A 16,900-nucleotide genomic window follows, 5' to 3' on the forward strand; every position below is an offset into this window, starting at 1 on the left:
TCAACCAAGTTGGCGAATTTTGCTGGGAAGTTTGAATTTTGGTGGAAAAGTGCCACGCACTTTCCCAGCAAAATTCAAACTTCCCACCAAAATCCACCATCTTGGATGACGTCACAGCCGCCATCTTGGATGCCATCATACACTGTTGCCAAGTCTACATGCCGCCATCTTGTATGATGTCATCGCTGCCATATTGGGTATATCAGGCAACAATAGAGAGTGTGCTCATATTCCCTTTGCTCCAACACTATCCTTAACATCAGTCTGCTGCACAATCTTAAAATATTCCTTACTTCGAATATAATAAAATTTTTCTTGAGTCCTTGAAGTTTATGTTTACAAGTTGCCAGATTTGTTACCTCTAGGTTCAAACAACAGACAAATACTTCTTAGATTCTTTGGGATCTCAAATAGGAATTCCAGGAGGGAAAGCGACTCTCTTTTCAAGGAAAACTTCTGACAAAATATAGAAAACTTGCATTTGAAACTGACTGCAGAACAATCGTACTGTCACCAACATGCATTTTGTGTAAGGACCACGAAAATAAGATACGAGAAATTAGAGCTCAACAAATGGAGGTACGTAGACAATCATTTCTTTCTCGCTCTGTCAGCGCGTTGATCGAGAAAGGAAATTACTGGTAGTGGTACAGGGTACCCTCCGCCACGTATCGTACGGTGCCTTGTGGAGTATTTATGTAGATGTTTATGTAGAAGTAGATGTAGAATTGCACGCACATGCTGAGATTTGCAGCGTCACAAACGGTTCCCATACTGAACACGTGTGATGACAAGATATGCTCTACCCCAGATATGCGTCTATTTTGTACATCTTCTAGTTTTTGCAAAGTTATCCTCTGAAATGGTGGAAGTACTTATTGACGATCCTATAGATACTTGCCACCAGTGCGATCATTGGCCCGCCTTAGTTGAAACTGGTATAACCGTGACACTCTCTCCTCTGCCTCAAGTCGAATCAGTGTAACAACACATCTCGACTGCCTTACCTCTAGCCACATTTCCTCAGAACTCAAACGGCCCGGTTACTTCTCGCTTCCCTTTCCAGAAGTAGGTAAACTGCATTATCTTCCCCTCAGTAAAGTGACTATCTTCTCACAATCTTCCGTAACACTTTCTTTTTCTTGTTTCAAGCCTACATACATATGCCTTTTTTCTCCACTTTCACTTCGCAGACCTCTTATGGAGTAGGGCACTATTCGTGGCACTGTCATATCGCCTCTCGTGTTCCAGTCGTAAAATGTGAATGAAAGAATGATTGCTGGTAAGGCTCTGTGTGAGACCGCATCCTTCTTATTTTCCCTCCATGATCTTTCCACGATGCATACGTAGGAATGAGTTTTATACTGGCTGACTCTCCTAGTGGAGAACGCTCACAAAATTTGCAGAGAAAACCAAAGAGTAACGCACAACGCCTCACATCTCACGCCTGCCACTGGAGATGGACTAATATATCCTTGTCGCATTTGGACTTACTGAACTACCTCCATTTCTTCTCTCGGTCCTATGTGATACGGGTCCTAGAATAACGAAAACTATTGAAGCGTCACTCGAACAAGTTTTGGTAATCGTGAGTGGACTAAAAGTCCTAAATATTCTTCTGACGAATCACGGTTTCCTACCTGCCTCTCCTTGAGATTAGTCTCATGCGCTCGGTCCACTTTAAAACTTCCCGTATGCGCAACCCCATCTGTTTAACGGGCGTTGCTTATTCCATTGCTTACTCTGAAATCGTGCAATCTTACAAGGTGGCTTCCCATCTATTTACAGCCCTCCATTGCCCAGCTTCAGTCTGGAACCAGAACCCTCAGGTTAAGTGTGTTCCCTATTGAGATAGAGTTCGCAGCTCGTGGTCTTGCGATTGTGTTTTCGCTTACTGCGCACGGGGACCTGGGTTAGGTTCGTGGCGGTGTCAGGGATTTTCCCAGCCTCGAGATGACTGGGTGTTGTGGTGTTGTCTTCATCATCATCATTCATCCCCATTACGGACGGAAGAAGGAAAACCACCTCCGCTACGACCTTGCCTAGTTGACGGTGCGGGTCTCCCGCATCTCTCCCTACGCTCCTCTCATCATTGAGATAGACGAGTACCAGCGTTTTGGTTTGCAGATGTCAGACTTGAAGTTGTTAAAACACATTTCACAGTTTTGTGCAATATGTATCCCGCAAAACTCATATGGACTCTTTCATGAAAAACATATCTATGATTTTCGAAGACATAAGCACTAAGTCATAATCCATTGCAAGTGTAGATCAATCTAAGTTTGCTCTGCAGTTATAAAGAGAAGTATTCCATGGTTAATTTTATTCATTTAGTATTTAACATAGTTTATATACACGTTTTCTCCTAGAATTTACATGCGGCGTGCACGACACGGCTTTCATACTCAGCTCTACGAACCAGTCATACCACAGAAGGCGTAGGACTGTTCTCTAAGACTTAAATATTACGTGACACTTCTCTTCCACACCAATGTTTATGGACCACACGTGGAGCAATATAGCAATATAATGAGCCCGTGTATTGGGCTGTTGAGTGAGATAATTTTCTGGTCCCTCTATTGAAGTCACTCGGAGAAGCTGTCAGGGACACCTTTGCTTGATGACACATTATCAGGTTTTAAGTCAGTCAGTTGCGTCACCCTGAAACTGAGTTTCGTAAATTAAGCAGGACAGTTGAATCTGCCAAAAGGAATGTACCACGGTATTGTTAGTGTTTCCGTAACACTCTCGATCATATCTTCCTCTCTGTCGATCACTTCAATTTCTGTTGGCATTTTCCCCGTATTGATATTTTCTCAGTAATTACATTGTTCCTGGCCTTCTGTGACAACCGGTGTTTCGCCACTCTGATGGCCATTCAATTTCCGGAATAACTATGTAAAATATCCATTTGTTTTCACTTCCAGAGGAACTGCTCAAAACTAACAAAACAGTCTGAACTGTTTCGTCGTAGTAACACTTCCCAAATTAAGATAATTTCAGAAGTTTAGGACACAATGTAATGTGGTCAGGGACGCTCTATTTTATAAACACGGGTAGTTATAATTAAATTTTTCTCACTGTACGCCTGGTAACCTGCCGCACATCAGTTATGTTATGATATGGATATAATTATCATATATGGTAGACCTCTATACCTGTAAATCAGCCTACCTAATTGTTACGACGTTGTATTCTAAAACAAAGATACAGGACCGTACAATGCTAAATTCATAAATTTTATGGCAATGCCACCACAGTTACTTAATACATAACAAATTTGGCATGTTACAGTAACACGTATAGAAGTGCAAATCACTGAGCATTAAAGAACAAATTAAGTTTAAGTCTAGCGGTAATAAAAATAATCTGACAGTAATTGACGTATGAAAACACACACACACACACACACGAGAAACATTTAAGTATTTGATTCGCTTCTAATATACCTTTCTACCCTTAGAGCCACTCATGCTTACCGTTTTCTTGTTGAGAAGCACTACTCTGCACAAATGTTTAGTAGGCCCTACAAGTTCAGTAAAATCTTGTCATCCCAGGGCTGCCACATCTTGAAGGTTGTCCAGCACTGCTGGGAAGCATCATCGAACATTATGTCTGTAACAAACATTGTTTTCCATAATGTGTTCTATTTCTCCCAGACGAATAAAGATTTCAGGGAATAAATACAGACGTTAGTCATAAATACTTTGAAACAACGTATTACTGGGTGGGGAAAAATTGTGACACGAAATTTTAACCCTGGATAGCTGTTGCCAGTAGGAACCAAAATTACAAATGTTATGAAGGTCGGCAACGCACCATTTTTAAACTACGGAAACTTGACGCCACGCTCTCCGATTGGCCGTGGGATTGCCCTGTTGCCGTTCGCCGGTTGACGGGCAGCGCTATGGTTGTCGGCTCACACATACAAACGTGCCTCGCCCATTCACTGCCCCAACGTCATATGCACACTTCTCGAATAGGTCTTGCTGTTTGTCTCCACCTCCAGAGGCCTTCACACATAAGCTTCGATTCGGAGCACACACATGTCACTGTGATTTAGTCACAACCTAAGCGTGGCGGCGCAGTATTCGTTTAAAGAACAACGATATGGTTTTTGTTTAAGGACTAGCCGAAGATAATGCGCATGAAGCTCAACGGTTGCATGAGGAACGGTACTTAGGAAGACGCAAACCACTCTCGCAAATGTCCACAGAAATTCACCCTCGACTTTGTCAAACAGGCTCGTTAGTAGGATATCGTGGTGATGCTGGAAGACCTCCAACACGTCGGGATGCTGCATTTGGAGAGACTGTTCTCGAACGCTTCGAGGAAGCACCTAAGACAAGTACTCGACAGGTTGGACACGACATAGGGGTCACGCATCGGTTAGTCTGGGAGATTTTGAGGGATGACGGCCGGCATGACATGTTGTGCCAGATCCCGACTTCCCCGCCATTTTGTTGTTTACCGACGAGGGCACCTTCCATCGGGATGGCCTTTACAATTCTCGAAACGTTCATTACTGGGCAAGGGGAAATCCTCAGGTTACATCTGTCCACGGACACAAGTAACCATTTTCGCTCAACATTTGGGCAGGGTTTGTGGGTGACCATCTTATTGGGCCGGACCGTCTACATCATGGACTTACTGGTGCAAATTACCTTCCCTTTTGGCAAGAACTCTACCTGTCCTGCTGGAAGATGATCCCCTGGACACACGGCTACGCATGTGATTGCCGCATGATAGGGAGACCGCACATTACAGTCGTGCTGTGCGCGGATATTTAATTGAATTCTTCGACGGCCGGGTAATTGGCAGAGGTGCTCGTAGGACATGGCCCACTCGATCACCAGAACTCATGCCACCGTAATTTTTCCTGTGGGGATTCTTCAAGTTTCTAGTTCACTCACCTGGACCCGACCCACCAAGAGACGTAGAGGAATTAATTGACCGCGTTCGACGTGCCTCCAATCAGGGCAATGGGAGGAATGTTTGAAAGAGTTCGGCAAAACACCATTCGGCGTTTCCAAGCTTGTGTCGCGTCAGAGGGTCGCCATATCAAGCACCTGCTATAAGTAAACAATGTCCTGGCTACAAAAAAGACCCTTTGCAAGGCTAACATAATTTGTAAAAGACTTTCTATACGCGAACTAACAGCTCTTGACGGGTTTGTTCCCGGTACGTCTTATCATGAAATTACAATGGATGTGCCGGGAGCCCACTGAATAATGTAGATAGAGAGGTCAAACTGACACACATGCTTGGAATGACATGGGGTTTTATTAGAACCAAAACCAAATTAAGTTCACAAAATGTCCGACAGATGGCGCTGGACAGCAAAAATTCAGTGACTGCGCATGACAATCGTGTATGAAAGGAGCTGTAATGAGAGAGAGAATCAGATACGCCAGCAGTCGCAGCATGTTGACGTTACCTGAAAGGCGCTTATAGTGAAGCTGTATTATCGGAATGGGGAATGTGCTAGTTCAGCGTTACAATCCTATCGCCATAGGAAGGGGATTCGAACGGCTGGACGTCCGTTGACAAATACAGCTGTGGCGAGAATGATTTCGAAGTTCGTAGCCGCGGGTTGTTTAGACGATAGAACCCGTAGTGGCCGACCGATCACAAGGCGTAATGCTGCTGAGACAGTTCAGGAAGAAATGAAGACTGTAGCTGGTTCGTCTATGTGCGGGGAAGTCAGCGCTCGTGCAATCGCACGTCGCACCGGCATTCCATACACTACTGTTTGGTTGGCACTGAGGCGTACCCTCCGATGCTATCCGTACAAAATCCATCGGCATCAGGAACTGTTACCTGGCGATTTAGTGAAGCAGAGGGAATTTGCGATGTGGGCTTTCAAAAGATGGTGGAAGATGACGATTGGTTGAGTTGCATGGTGTGGACCGACGAAGCTCATTTCACGCTCCGAGGATCTGTCAACGCTCACAGCTGCACAATTTGGGCTACCGAAAATGCTAGAACTGTCGTGGAAACTCCATTGCACGACGAGAAAGTCACAGTACGGGTTGGATTTACCACATCTACAGTTATCGAACCATTTTCCTTCGAGGAAATTCGTGATTCTGGTTTTGTAACTGCTACCGTGACGGGTGAGAGGTACGCCGATATCTTACAGAATCGCATCATGTCCAGGCTGGCTGATAAACACCTGCTGGAACGTACGATGTTTATGCAGGATGGCGCTCCACCCCATATTGCTAGACGAGTGAAAGATCTCTTGCGCTCCCAGGTCCCCAGACCTCAGTCCGTGCGATTATTGGCTTTGGGGTTACCTGAAGTAGCAAGTGTATCGTGGTCGACCGACATCGATAGGGATGCTGAAAGACAACATCCGAGGCCAGTGCCTCACCATAACTCCGGACATGCTTTACAGTGCTGTTCACAACACTATTCCTCGACTACAGCTATTGTTGAGGAATGGTGGTGGACATATTAAGCAATTCCTGTGAAGAACATCATCTTTGCTTTGTCTAATTTTTTTATGCTAATTATTTCTGTTCTGATCAGATGAAGCGCCATCTCTAGGACATTTTTTCAACTTATGTGTTTTCTTTGTTTTTTTTTTTTGTTTCCAATAAAACCCCACGTCATTGTAAGCTAGCGTGTCAATTTGTACCTCTCTATCTACATTATTCCGTGATTTATTCAGTTTTCAAATTTATGCTGACTTTTTGATCATCTGGTATATATTTGTATGTATGTATGTGTGTGTGTGTGTGTGTGTGTCTGTGTGTTGTATTCAGAGGTTATAGAGGGTGAATCACCAAAGACCTGCACCGCAAATATAGAGGAAATGGGAAGTGCTATTGACGTGCCGTTTTCACAGAATGGATTGGTCGCCAAGGGCTCGTATTTTTAACCGATAAAAAGGCGGCAATAATATTTTGAAAATGTTTTTTTAGCAAACAAACACTTTTTTAAATGGAACAATGCCTATTGACACTAGCACAGTGAAAGCTGTGTCAATTAGTTTGTCACTGGTGTTTGTCGCAGGACTCTAGTGCCAGTCGTTTACGAGATATATTTTGAGAAGTTTCCACAGAGATAGTTGTTTGAGCCATTCAATCTGCATAGTTGCTACGTGCGATGTTGTTACAATTGCTTACCGTGTGCTTGTGTGTTCCCTGAGTGCATTGAGACTTGCTAGGCATTTAGTGTTTCCACAGTCCAGGCAGTAGGTCGCGGATGATGGTATATATCAATGCAGAAAAAGCCGACATGCTCATGGTGTATGGACAATGTAGGGTGAATGCAGTTCGTACTTATACAGTGTATGCGGCAACATATCATAACAGACGCCAACCATTTCAGCAGTTATTTATTAACCTTTTCAAACTGTTACGTTGAAGTGGTAGGTAATAACTAGACCACGTAAGAGAAGGAAATAAGTGACAACAGAAGAGGTGGCAGTTAATGTTTCTGCTGCTGTTGCAGTTGATCCGCACGTCAGGCCCTGCGCTATCGCACGAGAAAGTAGCATGAGTCAGGCAAGTGTCCAACACATTCTCCATTCATGTAAGTTGCCCCCATATCACAACTCCCTTGAGCAAGATCTCCATGCACATAATTTTGAGGAACGTTTTAACTTCTGTACATGGCCATTAAGACAGGAAACTCTAGATGTATCATGTATCTTGTATAGTGATAAAGACATATTTATCTATCTTTGTCAGGTGAAACGCCAAAACATGCACTTTTGGTCTGCTGACAATTCCCTTTGACCTCATCAGATGGAACGCCAGCGTCCATGGACTTTAAACATGTGGTGTGGGACAGAGCTATCAGCTCATACGTCCGCTCTTCATAGACAGAGCACGGAACGCGCACAAGTATCGCAGGCTTTTGCGGATGCTAGAAGACGTTCTTCTGCAGATTAGGAGGAACCTGTGGTACCAAAATTAAAGCTGGCCCCAGTCCAAGTGCCCGAAGTACTACATCATGTCTTCATGAATTGTTTCCAAATCGTTGACTTGGACACGGAGGACCTACACCTTGGTCGGACCGTTCCCCACATTTGACGCCTGCAGACTTTTTTCTTTAAAGAAACCTTAAAGACTCTGTCTGCAACACACCAACTACACACGATGATACGCATCGATGTATTATTGCAGCTAGCGCGGATATATCCATTGAAATGCTAGCCCGGATCATTCCATACCCCTCTGGAAATGTGTATTATCAACGCCGGTAGTCATTTTAAACACAACCTGCGACGGTCAGTTATCTCGTTACTGGTCAGAATCCCCATAACTAGCGCATGCATTTGTGTTGGTCTTTATAATCTGTTACCACAGATATTATAAAATTGTCAGTGTGGGAGATTTTTTAAATTACGATATCTCTTACACGATTTGCACTGCAATCGCGCAACAGACACCACTAACGCACTAATTTACCGTACTTTTACTTTTTATAGTAAATAGGAGTATTTCCGTTTAAAATAGTGAACGTCAGCACAAAAATATAGTTTCTAAGTATTACTACAATCTGTTGATTGGCCAACAATACGAGCCCCTGACTACCATCTGATCCTCTGAAACCTGCACGTAAGTAGCTCTGTCCATTCCTCAGTATTTGCGGTACAGTATATATATATATATATATATATATATATATATATATATACTCCTGGAAATGGAAAAAAAAACACATTGACACCGGTGTGTCAGATCCACCATACTTGCTCCGGACACTGCGAGAGGGCTGTACAAGCAATGATCACACGCACGGCACAGCGGACACACCTGAAACCGCGGTGTTGGCCGTCGAATGGCGCTAGCTGCGCAGCATTTGTGCACCGCCGCCGTCAGTATCAGCCAGTTTGCCGTGGCATACGGAGCTCCATCGCAGTCTTTAACACTGGTAGCATGCCGCGACAGCGTGGACGTGAACCGTATGTGCAGTTGACGGACTTTGAGCGAGGGCGTATAGTGGGCATGCGGGAGGCCGGGTGGACGTACCGCCGAATTGTTCAACACGTGGGGCGTGAGGTCTCCACAGTACATCGATGTTGTCGCCAGTGGTCGGCGGAACGTGCACGTGCCCGTCGACCTGGGACCGGACAGCAGAGACGCACGGATGCACGCCAAGACCGTAGGATCCTACGCAGTGCCGTAGGGGACCGCACCGCCACTTCCCAGCAAATTAGGGACACTGTTGCTCCTGGGGTATCGGCGAGGACCATTCGCAACCGTCTCCATGAAGCTGGGCTACGGTCCCGCACACCGTTAGGCCGTCTTCCGCTCACGCTCCAACATCGTGCAGCCCGCCTCCAGTGGTGTCGCGACAGGCGTAAATGGAGGGACGAATGGAGACGTGTCGTCTTCAGCGATGAGAGTCGCTTCTGCCTTGGTGCCAATGATGGTCGTATGCGTGTTTGGCGCCGTGCAGGTGAGCGCCACAATCAGGACTGCATACGACCGAGGCACACAGGGCCAACACCAGGCATCATGGTGTGGGGAGCGATCTCCTACACTGGCCGTACACCTCTGGTGATCTTTGAGGGGACACTGAATAGTGCACGGTACATCCAAACCGTCATCGAACCCATCGTTCTACCATTCCTAGACCGGCAAGGGAACTTGCTGTTCCAACAGGACAATGCTCGTCCGCATGTATCCCGTGCCACCCAACGTGCTCTAGAAGGTGTAAGTCAACTACCCTGGCCAGCAAGATCTCCGGATCTGTCCTCCATTGAGCATGTTTGGGACTGGATGAAGCGCTGTTTCAGGCGGTCTGCACGTCCAGCACGAACGCTGATCCAACTGAGGCGCCAGGTGGAAATGGCATGGCAAGCCGTTCCACAGGACTACATCCAGCATCTCTACGATCGTCTCCATGGGAGAATAGCAGCCTGCATTGCTGCGAAAGGTGGATATACACTGTACTAGGGCCGACATTGTGCATGCTCTGTTGCCTGTGTCTATGTGCCTGTGGTTCTGTCAGTGTGATCATGTGATGTATCTGACCCCAGGAATGTGTCAATAAAGTTTCCCCTTCCTGGGACAATGAATTCACGGTGTTCTTATTTCAATTTCCAGGAGTGTACCCACATATCAATCTACCATGAATGTAGGTTGTGAAAATAGTTTATCACAGAATTTTCAGAAGTTTCATCTGAAAGCCTTTTCCAGCTTGAACTAAATATCTGTTCGCGACTTTATGCTGCAAATAAATGTATAAAAGAGCTAGCACGTGGCTAGTCCTTTGGGCTTAGCTGTCTTTTACATAACTGATCACAGTTATGGACAGTATGCAGATTAGGCCACTTATATCGAGTTAAGGAGGCACAGTGCCAAATTCAATAAACAATACAGAGAATTAGCAACAATTAGGCACTGTGTTGGTTGGAATGTAATTTTACATGCAGTCTTTTCAGGTGAAGAAATTCTACTCATGTTGGAAGTGGGTCTTTCTCACTGACAATGAAGTCTGCTATTGGATACAGCGGTTACCATCAGTGGAGAACAGCCACTCAGTTGCTAGCAATTTACATGTTGTTGTTGTGGTCTTCAGTCCTGAGACTGGTTTGATGCAGCTCTTCATGCTACCCTATCCTGTGCAAGCTTCTTCATCTCCCATATCTTACTGCAACATATATCCTTCTCAATCTGTTTAGTGTATTCATCTCTGGGTCTCCCTCTTTGATTTTTACCCTCCACGCTGCCCTCCAATGCTAAAGTTGTGATCTCTTGATGCCTCAGAACATGTGCCTTCTTCTTGTCAAGTTGTGCCACAAACTCCTCTTCTCCCTAATTCTTTCAATACCTCCTCATTAGTTATGTGATCTACTCATCTAATCTTCAGCAATCTTCTGTAGCACCGCACTTCGAAAGCTTCTATTCTCTTCTGGTCCAAACTATTTATCATCCATATTTCACTTCCATACATGGCTACACTTCATACAAATACTTTCAGAAGTGAATTCCTGACACTTAAATCTATATTCGATGTTAACAAATTTCTGTTCTTCAGAAACGCTTTCCTTGCCATTGCCAGACTACATTTTATATCTTCTCTACTTCGACCATCATCAGTTATTTTGGTCCCCAAATAGCAAAACTCATTTACTAATTTATCTCATTTCCCAATCTAATTCCCTCAGCATCACCCGACTTAATTCAACAACGTTCCATTATCCTCCTTTTGCTTTTGTTGATGCTGATCTTATATCCTCCTTTCAAAACACTGTCCATTCCGTTAACTGCTCTTCCAAGTTCTTTGCTACCTCTGACAGAATTACAGTATCATCGGCGAACCTCAAAGTTTTTATTTCTTCTCCATGGATTTTAATACCCACTCCGAATTTTTCTTTATTTTATTTACTGCTTGCTCAATATACGGATTGAATAACATCGGGGAGAGGCTACAAACCCGTCTCACTCCCTTCCAACCACTACTTCCTTTTTAAGGCCCTCGACTCTTATAACTGCCATCTGGTTTCTGTACAAATTGTAAATACCTTTTCGCTCCCTGTATTTTAGCACTTCCACATTTAGAATTTGAAAGAGAGTATTCCAGTGAACATTGTCAAAACCTTTCTCTAAGTCTACATATGCTAGAAACATAGGTTTGCTTTTCCTTAATCTTTCTTCTAAGATAAGTCGTAAGGTCAGTATTGCCTCACTTGTTCCAATATTGCTAAGGAATCCAAACTGATCTTCCCCGAGGTCGGCTTCTACCAGTTTTCTCATTCGTCTGTGTAGAATTCGTGTTAGTATTTTGCAGCTATGACTTATTAAACTGATGGTTCGATAATTTTCAGATCTGTCAACACCTGATTTCTTTGTGATTTGAATTATTATGTTCTTCTCGAAGTCTGAGGGTATTTCGCCTGTCTCATTCAACTTGCTCACAAGATGGTAGAGTTTTGTTAGGACTGGCTCTCCCTTCAGCAGTTCTAATGCAATGTTGTCTACTCAAAAATGGTTCAAATGGCTCTGAGCTCTATGGGACTTAACATCTATGGTCATTAGTCCCCTAGAACTTAGAACTACTTAAAGGTAACTAACCTAAGGATATCACACAACACCCAGGCATCACGAGGCAGAGAAAATCTCTGACCCCGCCGGGAATCGAACCCGGGAACCCGGTCGTGTTAAGCGAGAACGTTACCGCACGACCACGAGCTGCAGATGTAGTCTACTCCCGGGGCCTTGTTCCTACTCGGGCCTTTCAGTGCTCTGTCAAACTCTTCACACTGTATCGTATCTCCCATTTCGTTTTCATCTACTTTCTCTTCCATTTCCATAATATTGTCTTCAAGTACATCGCCCTTGTATAGACCCTCTATGTACTCCTTCCACCTTTCTGCTCTCCCTTCTTTGGTTAGAACCGGGTTTCCATCTGAGCTCCAGGTATTCATACAAGTGGTTCTCTTTTCTCCAAAGGTCTCTTTAATTTTCCTGTAGGCAGTATCTATCTTACCCTAGTTGGATTTATGTAATGTGAAGGATTGAGCTCATCTACTGTGGAATGAAAGGTGAGGGGTTTTGGTCTGTGCTTTCGCCTATGGAAGGAATGGTGGTGCATAGGGTTCAGCAGAAGGGGATTTGCCTGTGTGCCTAATGGATGTACGTCTCTTGGGAATGGGACATGTATGTGCGAAGGCTGGGGCTGAGTTTTATGACTCTTTCGTCAGATCATGTCGGCATGAGGCCCTCCTAATACATCCATGCAGTGGAGAGAGAGTGCAACTCAGCTTTCATAGACAGCCCTGACAATGTTTCTCCTGTGGACGTTTCTGAGAACGCCGTATCGGCTTGCTAAGGAAAATATTTTGCTGTGGTCACTGTAATAGGTTGGCGCAGCTTGGCGTCCACCGTACTGCGCATTACAAGAGCTGCAGCTGATGGGGATGTCGGTTACCAAGCCAGTGTTCCCATGTGCATGGGGAATCTGTGTCGCGACATAGACATGGAAGTTTGGCAGGGAGCGTCTGCTCGATGCCACAATAGAGAGAGACGTCTGGTAAAAAAGATCTGCTCTTCTGTTCTCGAGAGGCAGTAACGGGTATTTTTTTTTAAGTATGCTCTTGGCCGAAAAACATGGAGGATGTGCCGCCATTGGTGGAGTGTAATTAGTGTTTTTTGTGTTTGCTCATGAGATTTCACCCTTGTCTTTTTCGACAGCAGATGTGTAATCACACTGTATACCACTAATTTAAGTAGAAATCAGACTCTATAGAGCTTTTCAATTAATGTAGTTAGAGTCCAATTCAGTCTCATCATTAGAGCCAAAATAATGATTACACGGAGTCAGACGTCCACTGCACATTGTTTTCTGGTGGTGTAGTTGAAGGGTGGATCTATCACATAGGGTATTACTTGACAAATAGAAGTAAAGAGTGGTAGCCCGCATTACCATTACAAACTTGGAAACTTGCATCACAGACGTTTTGTAAACTCTTATAGTTAATGTAGAGGACTCTTGATATCAAACTCTCCAACATGCACAGATTAATGTCAGCCGCTTTTAAAAATCTATCATTCATATCAAATAAATGGTTTTATGAACTCATTTTTCAATAACAAGTTAGTAATTTAAATAAAAATTAACAAATAGTGCTACACGTAGTTTAATATAGTTCAATCTGAAGCCAGCATGCAGATGTAGCTGTGATGTGAGCAAGAAGTGCAGCTCATTGCCACAAAGTGATAGAAGCTAATTCTACTTGACATTTAACAGCAAAATCCAAACTGAACTCCGTTTGAGTTTTTATCCTTACGGTTATATAATTTGTACACAATTACAAGCTACAGATAAGCAACAAATTTACTAATACATTTCAGTGCTTATCATTTTGTTCCTTTTTGTAACAAAATATGGAACTGCAAGTCCAGTACAGTCCAGTCCCTTTTTCCTGCTGGATTAAGAGAATCTGTGAGTGAAATATGCAAGGTGTCCCAAAAAAGCACCGACAAAATTTTGGGGCGGGTTTCTTCACAAGAAATAAGTAAGAATATCTAGTAAACATGGCCATAAAATGCATACCTTAAGAGGTATAAACACTTGTTCATCTTCTATAGTATGAAACAGATCTTTACTACTGCGAAGTCTTTGCTTTCCATATTTTGGGAGAAGGAAGTATTAACCAAAACAAGAAAAAAGTATAGTAGACATGGGGGTCTAAAGTGCACGCCTTAAGAGCTATGAGCACTTGCTCATCTTCGCTTGTAAGAAACACATCTTTTCTACTGAACATGTACTCATAGATCTTATGGTACTTATTTTTTAGCCCATGTTTATTACACATTTTTATCTTGTTGTAGTCCATACTACTCCACCGACACAAATAAAGCAATGAGCTTACAGTAGAAGATGTGTGTTCCATAGTATCGAAGGTGAACAAGTGCTCATACGTCTCGAAGTATGTGCTTTGGAACTGTCTCGGTGTGCGCCATGAGCGATCTAGGTTAATCAAACCAAATTTATGCCAGCGTGGTACAGAGTAGAACTCAAGTGCGTTATCACTGTGACACATCGCTCCGTAAAGCACTATTAAATTTGCTACATCTGCATATAAAAGCAGTGCAAAAGCAGCTCGACATTTCCTGCCACATCTTTCGCAGGTGAGATGCTAACCTCAAGTGAATTGAGTGGTTTTGTCTTACTGCTTCTACTTCACAGTGTACAGTTTATCCTTGTCATGCCATCACACTGCATCAAACAGTCAGAGGAACCACTCAGATTCACATGCCTCGAAGCTGCTACATTTCAAATGAAATTTTACCTTGACGCGCTTGCAAAACTCCTTGAAACGAAGCATGGGACTTCCCACAGGTCTTTATGTGCGTGCTATTTAGCTTCGCAAGTAATAGTCTCTCTGGGAACAATCTAGGACCATGTCTCAGTGAGTGCAGAGGAAACCGTTTTAAAACTTTTGTAATACTACGGCACTGGAACTTAAAGAGGTCCATTTCTTTGTGAATCCGCTATTTTCACGAAACTCCTACAACAGAGGAAACGCCGCTGGTCCTGATGGGATACCAGTTCGATTTTACACAGAGTACGCGAAGGAACTTGCCCCCCTTCTTGCAGCGGTGTACCGTAGGTCTCTAGAAGAGCGAAGCGTTCCAAAGGATTGGAAAAGGGCACAGGTCATCCCCGTTTTCAAGAAGGGACGTGGAACAGATGTGCAGAACTATAGACCTATATCTCTAGCGTCGATCAGTTGTAGAATTTTGGAACACGTATTATGTTCGAGTATAATGTCTTTTCTGGCGACTAGAAATCTACTCTGTAGGAATCAGCATGGGTTTCGAAAAAGACGGTCGTGTGAAACCCAGCTCACGCTATTCGTCCACGAGACTCAGAGGTAGATGCCGTGTTTCTTGACTTCCGCAAGGCGTTTGACACAGTTCCCCACAGTCGTTTAATGAACAAAGTAAGAGCATACGGACTATCAGATCAGTTGTGTGATTGGATTGAGGAGTTCCTAGATAACAGAACGCAGCATGTCATTCTCAATGGAGAGAAGTCTTCCGAAGTAAGAGTGATTTCAGGTGTGCCGCAGGGGAGTGTCATAGGACCGTTGCTATTCACAATATACATAAATGACCTGGTGGATGACATCGGAAGTTCACTGAGGCTATTTGCAGATGATGCTGTGGTGTATCGAGAGGTTGCAACAATGGAAAATTGTACTGAAATGCAGGAGGATCTGCAGCGAATTGACGCATGGTGCACTGAATGGCAATTGAATCTCAATGTAGAGAAGTGTAATGTGATGCGAATACATAGAAAGATAGGTCCCTTATCATTTAGCTACAAAATAGCAGGTCAGCAACTGGAAGCAGTTAATTCCATAAATTATCTGGGAGTACGCATTAGGAGTGATTTAAAATGGAATGATCATATAAAGTTGATCGTCGGTAAAGCAGATGCCAGACTGAGATTCATTGGAAGAATCCTAAGGAAATGCAATCCGACAACAAAGGAAGTAGGTTACAGTACGCTTGTTCGCCCAATGCTTGAATACTGCTCAGCAGTGTGGGATCCGCACCAGGTAGGGTTGATAGAAGAGATAGAGAAGATCCAACGGAGAGCAGCGCGCTTCGTTACAGGATCATTTAGTAATTGCGAAAGCGTTACGGAGATGATAGATAAACTCCAGTGGAAGACTCTGCAGGAGAGACGCTCAGTAGCTCAGTACGGGCTTTTGTTAAAGTTTCGAGAACATACCTTCACCGAAGAGTCAAGCAGTATATTGCTCCCTCCTACGTATATCTCGCGAAGAGACCATGAAGATAAAATCAGAGAGATTAGAGCCCACACAGAAGCATACCGACAATCCTTCTTTCCACGTACAAAACGAGACTGGAATAGAAGGGAGAACCGATAGAGGTACTCAGGGTACCCTCCGCCACACACCGTCAGGTGGCTTGCGGAATACGGATGTAGATGTAGATGTAGAACAGACAGCAAGCTTTGCTATGCGTGGCTGGTTCGTTACTCTGATGATTACATAAATGTGCTTAGGGTGCAATTTACCTATATGAGGACAATGGTGAAATGGGTTCTAGCAAGAATGTTCCGAATGTGGCTGTACCTGTATTAATGTGTGTGTTTATCTCCTTGCTGGAGAAATTAGATGCCGCAGCATAAGAATCCAACAGAAATGATCAAGTACTTTGTGTAAAATACAGCAGAGGATAGAATTAAATTTTCACTCTACAGCGGAGATTTTGCGCTGATATGAAACTTTATGGCAGATTAAAACTGTGTGCCGGACCGAGACTCGAACTCCGGATCTTAGCCTTTCGCGGGCAAGTGCTCTACCGACTGAGCTACCCAAGCACGACTCACGCCCCGTCCTCACAGCTTAAATTCCACCAGTATATCGTATCCTACCTTATAAACGTCACAGAAGCTC

General features: G+C 43.9%; 1 protein-coding gene across 1 annotated transcript in view; it reads left to right on the forward strand.

Moving 5' to 3' along the window:
* The window catches only part of LOC126281519 (acetylcholine receptor subunit alpha-like 1), a 950,196-nt gene that overhangs the window by 888,015 nt on the left and 45,281 nt on the right, over window positions 1-16,900 (forward strand). The window lies entirely within an intron of this gene.

This window comes from Schistocerca gregaria, chromosome 7, assembly GCF_023897955.1.
Source record: "Schistocerca gregaria isolate iqSchGreg1 chromosome 7, iqSchGreg1.2, whole genome shotgun sequence".
Lineage (NCBI taxonomy): Eukaryota > Metazoa > Arthropoda > Insecta > Orthoptera > Acrididae > Schistocerca > Schistocerca gregaria.